Raw genomic sequence first — 11,905 nt, 5'->3', positions numbered from 1 at the left:
CCTGGGAAAAGAGACCGACCCCCACCTCTCTACAACCTCCTTTCAGTAGTTGTAGAGAGCCATAAGGTCTCCCTTCAGCCTCCTTTTCTCCAGGCTAAACAACCCCAGTTCCCTCAGACGCTCCTCATAAGACTTGTGCTCTAGACCCTTCACCAGCTTCGTTGCCCTTCTTTGGACACACTCCAGCACCTCAATGTCTCTCTTGTACTGAGGGGTCCAAAACTGAACACAGTATTCGAGGTGCGGCCTCACCAGTGCCAAGTACAGGGGACGATCACTTCCTTAGTCCTGCTGGCCACACTATTTTTGATACAAGCCAGGATGCCATTGGCTTTCTTGGCCACCTGGGCACACTGCTGGATCATATTCAGGCGACTGTCAATCAGCACCCCCAGGTCCTTCTCTGCTAGGTAGCTTTCCAGCCACTCTTCCCCAAGCCTGTAGCGTTGCATGGGGTTGTTGTGGCCCAAGTGCAGGACCTTGCACTTAATGTGAATGGTTGCACATGTGTGAAACCTACCAGGATAAAACAATGTTGGAGCTCCTTTTGGATTGATGTCGGTTGCTGCTTGGGGGTGTGGGACACATTGTGGCTGCAGGGGGAGAGCATTTCAGCAGTGCACAGGACTTATTATGGGATGTTTTGCAGAGGAACCAACAGAAGGAAAATGCATTTAGGTGATCTGAGGAGGAACGAGAGTAGGAAAATAGATGCATAAGGGGATAAAAAGGGCCCAGTCATGTATAAATAGTTTGCTGGTCAGTACACTTGTCTGGCCATGCCCTGTGCCTGCTCAGCACAGTCTGCCCTTATTTTCTTATTAAATTCCTTTCTACCTCTTTCCTGGGTGAGGGACTCTGTGTGTGCGTGTGTGTGTGTGTGCGTGTGTGCGTGTGTGCGTGTGTATGGGAGTCTTAGTTCAGCAACTGGAGTCAGATCACATGTTGGAGGGCCCATGTGGCCCATGTGGCTGGACTGAGTAGACTTAATTGCCAGCCACTGGAGTGGGTCCTCGGATCATGAGGCCCCTGTGTTAGTGGGGCCAGCACCTGTAGAGAGTGTGAGTGTGCAAGTGAGTGTGATCAGTAGCAAAGATCATGCTGGACTAGCCAGCAAGTAGGTGAAGTGGTCTGGTAGACAGGGATGTGTGCATATCTCCAAGAGCAAGACCATGGGAGGCTGACTACTGGGGGAGCAACAGAGTCCTGACCACGTGTGTATGTGTGAGAGAGAGTAGGGGGGTCTGTACTAGCAACACGAGTGGGGCTATGGCCTCAGGGATTCATATGTCCAAATGCCAGCAATCAGGGAGACGGTGATCCAGGGGCAGCTACTGAGATGACTGTCTTTGAGCCCAGCTGCTGGAGGGATCCACCTTGTGCATATGTGTAGAGATACATGTGCTCTCACTAGTGGACCATCCTGCTCAGCCAAGAAAGGAAACAGGATGAGTCTGCTGGTGGTGTCTGTGTATGAGGGCTGAATGTGTCCGTACAGTCTGCCATATATGTATGTAGATATGTGTGAATATCTGTGCTCTATATGCATGTGCCTACTGGGAATACATGCTCAGCCTCGCTACAGGTTAAACCTGGGAGCATGGAGCTGCAGCAGCCTCACCTCTGCCAGGCTGTTGGATCTGGCCCAATATTTTTCCCTTACAATGCACACTTGCCTACATATGTGGCTCTGAAGTCCAGCTCTGTCCCACATCTGACTGCTCAGATACAAGCAGGTGAAGGCATAGAAATGCTATTAGAAGAAAATGCCCACGTAAATGCCAACAGCTCTAGCCCTTCACTGGTGGATCCACTGTTCTTTGATAAAATTTACAGTATGTAGCATTTCATCAATTTTCTAAGTAAATAAAGTGCGAATGAAGTATAATGAAGCATGGCTCAGCCTTTCTGACATGTTAACAACATTGCCCTGTCTTGTGTTTCCACAAGTTTAACAAAAATAGCAGCTTAGATTTCCTAGCACTTTTTAAAATTAAGAGCAGATACTGTATTTTCTGTTCTCAGGATATATGAAAAGTATCCTTTCCTCGTGCCACTTCCGTGCTCTTTTCACATTTTAAAATTCAAATATTGGTTGTGTGAAAAGATTCTTCCAAAATCCAGTAAAATATTGATTAATGTTTGTATTTGAAAACATCATGTGTATCAATTCACTTAGAAGATTTATTACAAGTAGCATATATCTCTTGAGCTCTTGAAAATACAGAGATTTTGTTCAATATACATTATAGCTTCCCCAAAATCCAAGGAAAATAATGCATCAACTACCAAATAAAACCAATTCATAATTATTGGTGGTAGCTGTTATGCACTGTACTTTAGGCTTAAAAACATTGGATGTCACTTACATATTTTATGGTAGCCAATATTATCTCAGTACTGATGAATAATAAAAATAGACATGGTTCCAATGTGACTGACATGAATTCAGCTACTACTGTTCAAATTAGGGTTAGGAACTCAGAAAGCTAATTGTGATGTTTTTCTTTTTGTGTGAAGTGAACATGCAGGGATACAGTGGTCTGGGTTTAAGGCTTTTAAAGTTTACAGACACTAAATAGAAGAAAAAATACAAGCCAAATGATTGGTGGGCAGAAAATATCTTTTACTACCCTCTCACTTTTTCCTTCTACTGAAATAGCTTCATGTCTCCCTTCCTCAACTCACTCGTTCTTTTTTTCTCTCTTACCTCTCTCTCTTCTCTCTCTCATGTTGAGTGGCTATATAAAGGCAGAAAGAGGACAGAAGGATGGATGGAAGGAAGGAAAGAAGCAGAGACATAAAGCAGGAAAGGAAGAGCTTTCAACAATGCATAAAACAGACAGTTATTACTTTTAGTGCTGTTAATATTGTCCATTATTTGTTCTATTAATACAGTCTTATTAGGAAGCCATGACTGCCATTGTTCCTGGTTATTGTTTGAGATATCTGCACACCTTTCAGGATCTGACATAAAACTCTGTATTTCTTCCTCCATCTCATGCAGCTGAGAAGGCATAGGATGCAAACTCTATGGTTATTGCCAATGGAGTCACTGATTTCAAATGTCTTGTTTCAAAGGAGGAAAAACACTCATGAATGAAGCAATGCATTTTTAGAAAGTGAATCAGCATTCAGGAACACTCTTCACTGTTATAAACTCAAATAACTGATATCCATAAAAAAGAGAGTAAAAGAAGAGCAATATTTTCTAGTGTTTCTAAACAAAACCAAAGCAAAATAGCTGATTGGAGATCTAAGTTTGAATTTACAAACTGTGGAATTTACGGTCACTAAATATTTCACATTTTTAGGGTTTACAGCTGTGTTTAAATAAATCTATCTAATTATATTGAAGGCTGCATTGTAATCACAGGCTAATCCCATTTGCTTGCCCAGAACGTGATAACAACAAGCTCCATTGGGTTATTAAGATTTACAAATGGAGTGGGTTTTTCATTTATCCGAAGTTTCCTTTCTTTCTTTCTTTTTTTTCATTTTTCTTTTTCCCTAAATGTGGTTGGCTTTCTGCTTCAAAAGAATCATGTTTATGACCTTAAACCAAAAGTAAGAAAGACAGATAATTCAATTCTTGACACTTTTCCACAAAGACCAGACCATCTGGACATTTTGTATTTGTAACAGGTGCTTCTGGGACTTTGAGCCTAATTCTGGCCCAGATTCTGTTCTGTATGGGTGACTCCATCACTGTGTGCAACTGCACATTCCATTAATTGAAGGGACTCAAAAAGGCCAAGTACAGTAATTAGTCAGTTGGTCATGCAGAAAAGAGACTAGTGGCTTAGTGCCACTGAATGTTGAATGCACTGATGTACAACAGCATCAACTTTTGCTCTCTGTGGTACTCTGCTAATCTCTGGCAGGTAGAGCAAATATCTGTCTTAGTCCCGGTTTTCAGTCTCCTGGAAGCAACAGCATAAATTTTATATCCACTTGGGAAAGAAAATCATGAGTTTGAATGACCTAAAAAAGAAGCCACATAAGCATAAAATTTTCATAGAATCTTAGAATCATAAAATCATTTAGGTTGGAAAAGACCTTTAAGGTGATTGAGTCCAGCCATTAACCTATCACTGCCAAGTCTACCACTAAACCATGTCCCTAAGCACCACATCTACACATGTTTTAAATACCTCCAGGGATGGTGACTCAATCACTTCCCTGGGCAGCCTCTTCCAATGCTTGAAACCCTTTCCGTGAAGAAATTTTTACTAATATCTAATCTAAACCTCTCCTGATGCAACTTGAGGCCATTTCCTCTTGTCCTGTCGTTTGCTACTTGGGAGAAGAGACCGACACCCACCTCACTACAACCTCCTTTCAGGTAGTTGTAGAGAGCAATAAGGTCCCCCCTCAGCCTCCTTTTCTCCAGGCTAAACAACCCCAGTTCCCTCAGACGCTCCTCATAAGACTTGTGCTCTAGACCCTTCACCAGCTTCGTTGCCCTTCTTTGGACACGCTCCAGCACCTCAATGTCTCTCTTGTAGTGAGGGGCCCAAAACTGAACACAGTATTCGAGGTGCAGCCTCACCAGTGCTGAGTACAGGGGCACAATCACTTCCTTAGTCCTGCTGGCCACACTATTTTTGATACAAGCCAGGATGCCATTGGCCTTCTTGGCCACCTGGGCACACTGCTGGCTCATATTCAGGTGGCTGTCAACCAGCATCCCCAGGTCCTTTTCCACCAGTCAGCTTTCCAGCTACTCTTCCCCAGGCCTGTAGCATTTCATGGGGTTGTTGTGACCCAAGTGCAGGACCTTGCACTTAGCCTTGTTGAATCTCTAAGTTGGTCTCAGCCCATCAATCCAGCCTGTCCAGGTCCCTCTGTAGAGCCTTTCTACCCTCAATCAGATCAACACTCCTGCCCAACTTGGTGTCGTCTGCAAACTTACTGCACTCAATCCCTTCATCCAGAACATTGATAAAGATGTTAAACAGAACTGGCCCCACTACTGAGCCCTGGGGAACACCACTTGTGACTCACCGCCAACTGGATTTAACTCCATTCACCGCAACTCTTTGGACCTGGCCAGCCAACCAGTTTTTTACCCGAGAAACGTATGCTTGTCCAAGCCATAAGCAGCCAATTTCTTCAGGAGCATGCTGTGGGAAACAGTGTCAAAGTTTTTACTGAAGTCTAGGTAGACAACTTTCACAACCTTTCCCTCATTCACTAAGCAGGTTACCTTGTCATAGAAGGAGATCAGGTTGGTCAAGCAGGACCAGCCTTTCATAAACCCATGCTGACTGGACCTGATCACCTGCTTGTCCTGTATGTGCTGTGTGATGGCACTCAGGATGACCTGCTCCGTAACCTTCCCTGGTACCGAGGTCAGGCTGACAGGCCTGTAGTTCCCTGGATCCTCCTTCCGGCCCTTCTTGTAGATGGGCATCACAGTTGCTAACCTCCAGTGAACTGGGACCTCCCTGGTTAACCAGGACTGCTGATAAAGGATTGAAAGTGGCTTGGTGAGCACTTCCGTCAGCTCCCTCAGTACCCTTGGGTGGATCCCATCTGGTCCCATAGACTTGTGAATGTCTAAGTGGTGTAGCAGGTCACTAACCATTTCCCCCTGGATTATGGGGGCTTCATTCTGCTCCCTGTCTCTGTCTTCCAGCTCAGGGGGCTGGGTACCTGGAGAACAACTGGTCTTACTATTAAAGCCTGAGGCAAAGAAGACATTAAGTACCTCAGCCTTTTCCTCATCCTTTGTTACTATGTTTCCCCCCACGTCCAATAGAGGATGGAGATTCTCCTTAGCCCTCCTTTTGTTGCTAATGTATTTATAGAAACATTTTTAATTGTCTTTTATGGCAGTAGCTAGATTAAGTTCTAGTTGGGCTTTGGCCCTTCTAATTTTCTCCCTGCATAACCTCATGACATCTTTGTAGTCCTCCTGAGTTGCCTGCCCCTTCTTCCAAAGATCATAAACTCTCCTTTTTTTTCTGAGTTCCAGCCAAAGCTCTCTGTTCAGCCAGCCCAGTCTTCTTCCCTGCTGGCTTGTCTTTCAGCACATGGGGATGGCCTGCTCTTGCACCTTTAAGATTTCCTTCTTGAAGAATGTCCAGCCTTCATGGACTCTTTTGCCCTTCAGGACTGGCTCCCAAGAGACTCTCTCAACCAGTGTCCTGAACAGGTCAAAGTCTGCCCTCTGGAAGTCCATGATAGTGGTTTTGCTCTCCTCCTTCCTTACTTCGCCACGAATTGATAACTCTGTCATATCATGGTCGCTAAGCCCAAGACAACCTCCAGCCACCCCATCTCCCACCAGGCCTTCTCTGTTTGTAAACAGCAGGTCAAGCAAGGCACCTCCCCTGGTAGGCTCACTCACCAGCTGTGTCAGGTAGTTATCTTCCACACATTCCAGGAACCTCCTAGACTTTTTCCTCTCTGCTGTATTGTATTTCCAGCAGACATCTGGTAGGTTGAAGTCCCCCACAAGAACAAGGGCTAGCAATTGTGAGACTTCTCCCACCTGCTTATAGAATAGTTCATCTGCCTCCTCATCCTGGTTGGGTGGTCTGCAACAGCCTCCCACCATATCTGCCTTGCTGACCTTCCCCCTGATTCTTACCCGTAAACGCTGAACCCTATCGTCACCATCATTAAACTCTAGACAATCAAAACACTCCCTAACATACAGGGCTACCCCACTGCCTCTCCTTCCTTGCCTATCCCTTCTGAAGAGTTTTAGAGCCATCTGTTGCAGCACTCCAGTTGTGCGAGTCATCCCACCATGTTTCTGTGATGGCAACTATATCACAGTTTTCCTGCTGCACAATGGCTTCCAGCTCCTCCTGTTTGTTGCCCATGGTGCGTGCATTGGTGTAGATGCACTTCAGTTGGGTATTGATCCTGCCACCTTTTTGTGGGGAGAAGCCCTAATTGCCACATGACCATTCTCAGGCACTTCTCTGGTTTCTAACACATCCGTAACCCTTGCATCTTTGCTGCCACATGGATCTGCATCCCCTACCTCCACTGATACAGCAGACTGAAGGACCTCGCTAGCACACTGTCCTTCAAACATTGGCATGCTGCCCTCAGTCTTATCTCTAGCAAGTCTGATTTTATCCCAAAAAAGTAAAAGTGCCAGATGGACCAAATACGCTAGTTAGGTTTTTAGATTCCAGTCTGAGTTTTTAGTTTTATCCAACAGCAACTGTATTAGAAGCTAAGAAATGCGCATTATTTTGATTTTAGAAGCTTATTTTTTTGAACTATGCTGTTTTTCTTTGCACATACTTGACTTATTTGTAGGCCTAGTTGTTCTGAGGTAGTGGTGAGAGATTGATCAGAATTGTTAGCTAGTGTCACCTGAAAAGTCAAGAATATACCTGCTGTGCTACTCATTTCCACTGAGCACTATAGCTAAATGTGGGTGGTGGGGGCATTCAAAAAGGATGTAAGTGAAACTGGTTTGTATTTGAGTTTTTGCCTGGCTTACAGCAGGAACTCAAATCTTTTTTCTACATCTTTTGTGGATGCCATGCATGCTGTTGTGCTATACATCCACTCAGAGTGGCTCTCATAAAAAAGTCTGGATGGTTGCATTTCACTGTAATGTAAAATTTCTAGACTAAACCTTTATTTTTAAAACGATAATTTTTACTTTCTAGTCAGAACAATGAGAACTAAGAACTGGTAGATTGAAATCATAGTTTCCTTAGGCCATTATTTTCACTATTATACTAGGTCTTGCATGCATTGTCCCCTTGAAATCAGCATTTGCACCTTACATTGCAGTGATATACTCCCATTGCCTTCGCTCATAGTGCTCACTACAAGAATTACTTCTAATAGTAAAATGTAGTGTCTGAAAGATTATAAAAACTGGTTTTAATATTTTTATTCATTTGAGTTATCTTCAAATTCTGTTATATTTCACATCTCCTATGATTAGCAAACAGCAACGTGATCATACAGGCATCATACAAGAATGTTCGAGGAAAACCTTTAAAAAAGGTTTTAAAACCCCTTTTTTAAAAACTTTTTTAAAATATTGCAAGCTAGCCTGCATTTCTATATTTTCTGATAAATATTGTTAACTATTGGTATACCTAATATTTTAGTAATTTTGATTCATTAATGGGAAAATAATATTAAGAATTTCTAGTGGAGTAAATCATTATTGGTGTAATTATAGCTGCATAGTTTTACTCCAACTATGGACTGGGTTCATAAAATTCTTTCTTTTCCAACCACAGATTATCCTTTCTTTTCCTATGCAGGATCCTGAGAAATCAGGGGTGTAAGACCCAGGAGATCTTGAGGAGGAAATATTGCCTTATTCTTTGTTACTTGTTGAAATTGACAGCTTTTTCCTACTACTTATATTCTTAAGTTATAAAAGTAAGTGGCGTACATGTCAAAATAACCAGTGTTATTTTAAACTTTACATTTTAACACGAAAACACCTACAACAGGTACTGACTTACCCAAACTATTTTTGCTTAATCATAATGACATTTTTAAGGCAGTGGAAGAGAAAATTAACTGAGCTATAATGTTCAGACTTATATTGCTGATAAGCATGGAAGAAATAAGATTTAAATTGTTCCTGAGGAGCTAAAAGTGAGGAAAAGGACTGGGAAAGACACATGAACCCAAGATACTGATCTTGTTCAATATTACAGGTTTCAGTATACTCATCTGCTTTGCCTATTTAATTTGCTTGAGCAGGCAGTGGAATCAAATATCCTGGAGAAAAGGATTCAGAGGGCTGATCGTCCTGCAAAATTTTCAGTGGGAGTTGCATATATTAATAACCTGGGACTACTGAGCATTTTACATGCTGTATTTCAGTTCCCTACCTAATTAACATACAGAACAAAGCTGAGAGCCAGCACAAAGAGATGATGTGATTTAAACAAAACTACCAAATCTTATTTTAAGCTCACTGGATTTGAATGTGCCTTGTCCACCTCTTTTTTTAATATCCTGAGCACATAGTGTATGATTAAAAAAAAAACCATATCGGTTGCTTCGATCGGATAACAAATATTGGAAACAGGTTTATAGTTTAGTTGGAATACAGTATTTCTCTGCCCTCCAAAATTCATAAAGACTAGACAAGTTACTGGTGTAATCTAAGATGTACATGTGTCTTAAGTAATTCATACTCTTATTCAAACAAAGCAAAATGGTTGTCATAGAATGCATGGATTTTGTTTGAGTTGGAAAACAAGAATTTTGCCTGTGGGGCAATGAAGATTGCAGGCAGCCTACCATCATGCTCTTTTATTATTTAATTCTCACTTTCTATGTACATTTGCTAAATTTACTCGAACACTTGTAATTCCAAATACTAATCATAGTCTATTCTTTTAATTTTTATATATATATATATATATATATATATATTCATCTGTGGAACTTCTGTAATTCTGTAATAACTCCAAATACAGTTACCCCAAATTTGTGCTGAGGTAGCTAGGAGTAAAAGCTCACTTTCAAAGTCTATGTAAGAAAATATTTCATGGCAGCCATCAATACCAGTGGCAAGAACTATTCAGCCACCTGGACAATAATGTTTTGAACTAACGTAATGGATGAAGAAACATGAAAAAATATTGAGAAATACAAAGACTGTCTTGCTAGAGAATCCTAACCCTACAAATAGGTATACTTACTTTCAGATGGTCACAACTTTTATGATCACCAGTGTCATTCATTGTTGTGTCACTGATGCTATGCGTTTTGAAATGACATTATTGAGGATAGCCTCACCTGACAGCTCTGCCATGAGCTGCCAGATGGCAGACTGATTCAAGGATAACACAACAGTAAATACTTTATGATTTCCTTAATTTATCATAATTTTCCTGCTGGGTACTCCACAGATGTAATATAGTTTCTCTGAACATCTTGGAGTTTCTTCTTTATATACATATACATGTATATGTATTTAGCTGTATATATGAATTATATGATTAAGTGGCATAGAGGCTAATTGTTTAGTGCTTCCTAGCAAACACCAGGCATATATCCAAAACGTGTCTGATATTACAATATTGTCCTACATATAGAAACTAAGCTCCTAAAAATCCTACTTAGACTGTACTTTTTCTCCAATCTAAAAAATGTAACATTCTCCCAGCAGGGTAGAATAAGGAATAAACAACAACAAAAAGTGTTTAAGTGCACCTTATCTCAGTTATATAATTGAGTCTGAAGAGAGGAGTTCACCAGCTCTACCTCTGAAAGGGTTATAGATATTTTTTGTCACTTTATATATACATTTTACTGGTCTTTATTTTTCTGAATGATAAGGTAAGCTCAAATTCAAAGCCGTCCCTGGTCTGGATCAAGATAGTTATAACAGAAACAGTATTAACAGCAAATTCAAGTGTAAGTAAGGCAATAGTTCTAGAAAAAGAAATACCTAATCACACAATAAAAAATATAAAGAAAAAAAGGTAAAAAAGAAAAGCAAAGAAAATTAAAATTAAAGATATATATTAACAATCTGGATTCCTCCATGAATGCATATCACCTTGCTATATGTCCATCCGAAAGATTGCCAAAGTTTTAAGACTCTAAAAGGAAATATGCCTTCTTTTTTCTTCATTATAATTAACTCAGCCTTGTGAAATTTAATTTGCTGTGCATACTTCAACACATGCAAAAATATACAATACTTGTCAAATATCAGTATTGTTTTACCATTACTTTTATTTCACATTTATTGCTATATTTATTTATTTACTTATTTCTATGTTATTCTGAGTAGGGTCTTATGGACAATTAACCTCTATTCTCAGTTCCATGACTACTGCATACAAAAGGTGGAATCACCCATTGGATCACAGCACAGCCCCTGAGTTGTGCAGCTAAGTGACAAAATGTCTGACTCAGAGGATGAAGATTCTTTAAGGAAGATCAGCAATTTATCTCTGCTGCCCCCATCTGCCATCTCCTCTCACATGACACAATTTAGCCAAACACTCTGGAAGGAGAATCAGGCCCTTCGAGAAAGAGGATCAAAACCATCAGCAAAAGAACAGAGCTTTTCGTATGGAGAACAAAGACTATTATCAGGATAATCAGAGTAACCAGAGAGAGAACAAAGTCCTTTGGGAAGAGAATAAAATCTTTCAAGAGAAGCATAGGGACTCTTCAGAGGAAACAAAGCACCTTGAGAAACAGTAAAAGGCCCTCCAACAACAAAATAAAGCCCTCAGAGAAGAGATTAAGGCTCTCAAAAGACAAGAAAGAGCATTTGCAATGGAGGAAAAAGCTCTTCAGCGAGAGATTTTAGCTTTATGGGAGGAAAACAAGGCCTTCACGGAGCAGCTTAAGGCTCTTCAAAAGGACAACAAAGCCATTCAGGAAGAGGAAAAAGCTCTTTTTGAGAAAAAAAATGCCCTCAGTGAGGAGAAATTTGTCCTCCAAGAGAACAGGGCCCTTCAAGATGAGAAAACGGCCCTACAAAATCAGGAGAAGGCTCTCCAAGAAGAGCAGAAAGTCCTCCATGAATGGAGTAAGATACTTCAAGAGGAGGAATAAAGCAATACAAGTAAAGAATCAGATGTTTAGGAAGATTTAGCAGGAGGAATAAAGAGTTTACAAAGACAATAATTTTCATTGTTAGCCAGATATTATGGTCTAGTCTTCATAACAGAACACCAGCAGCAACTAAAGGATAAAACCAGGCATAAAGTAGTCTGTTAGGCTTAGTGCAAAAGCCTAGGAAGTTTGAAAGCTCTGAAACAAGGGTGTTGGTATCTTGGATCCCTGAAGCCTTATAAATTACTGCTAGCAATACATAAGGCATATCTGCAGATGCCTGCTTTATTGAGATATTGAATACCACAGAATGCAAGTTTCTTATTATAGTATTTCAAAGTTTAGATTGACACATTTTTTTTACGATAGAATA

General features: G+C 40.8%; 1 pseudogene; it reads left to right on the top strand.

Annotated features, from left to right (window-relative positions):
* The first annotated feature begins 10,868 nt into the window (after window positions 1-10,868).
* LOC140649238 (uncharacterized) lies at window positions 10,869-11,562 on the top strand (annotated as a pseudogene).
* The last annotated feature ends 343 nt before the right edge of the window (window positions 11,563-11,905 follow it).

This window comes from Ciconia boyciana, chromosome 1, assembly GCF_034638445.1.
Source record: "Ciconia boyciana chromosome 1, ASM3463844v1, whole genome shotgun sequence".
In the NCBI taxonomy this organism is placed as follows: domain Eukaryota; kingdom Metazoa; phylum Chordata; class Aves; order Ciconiiformes; family Ciconiidae; genus Ciconia; species Ciconia boyciana.
The sequence above is the reverse complement of the archived record's forward strand: the minus strand, read 5'-3'. Positions and strand labels throughout refer to the sequence as shown.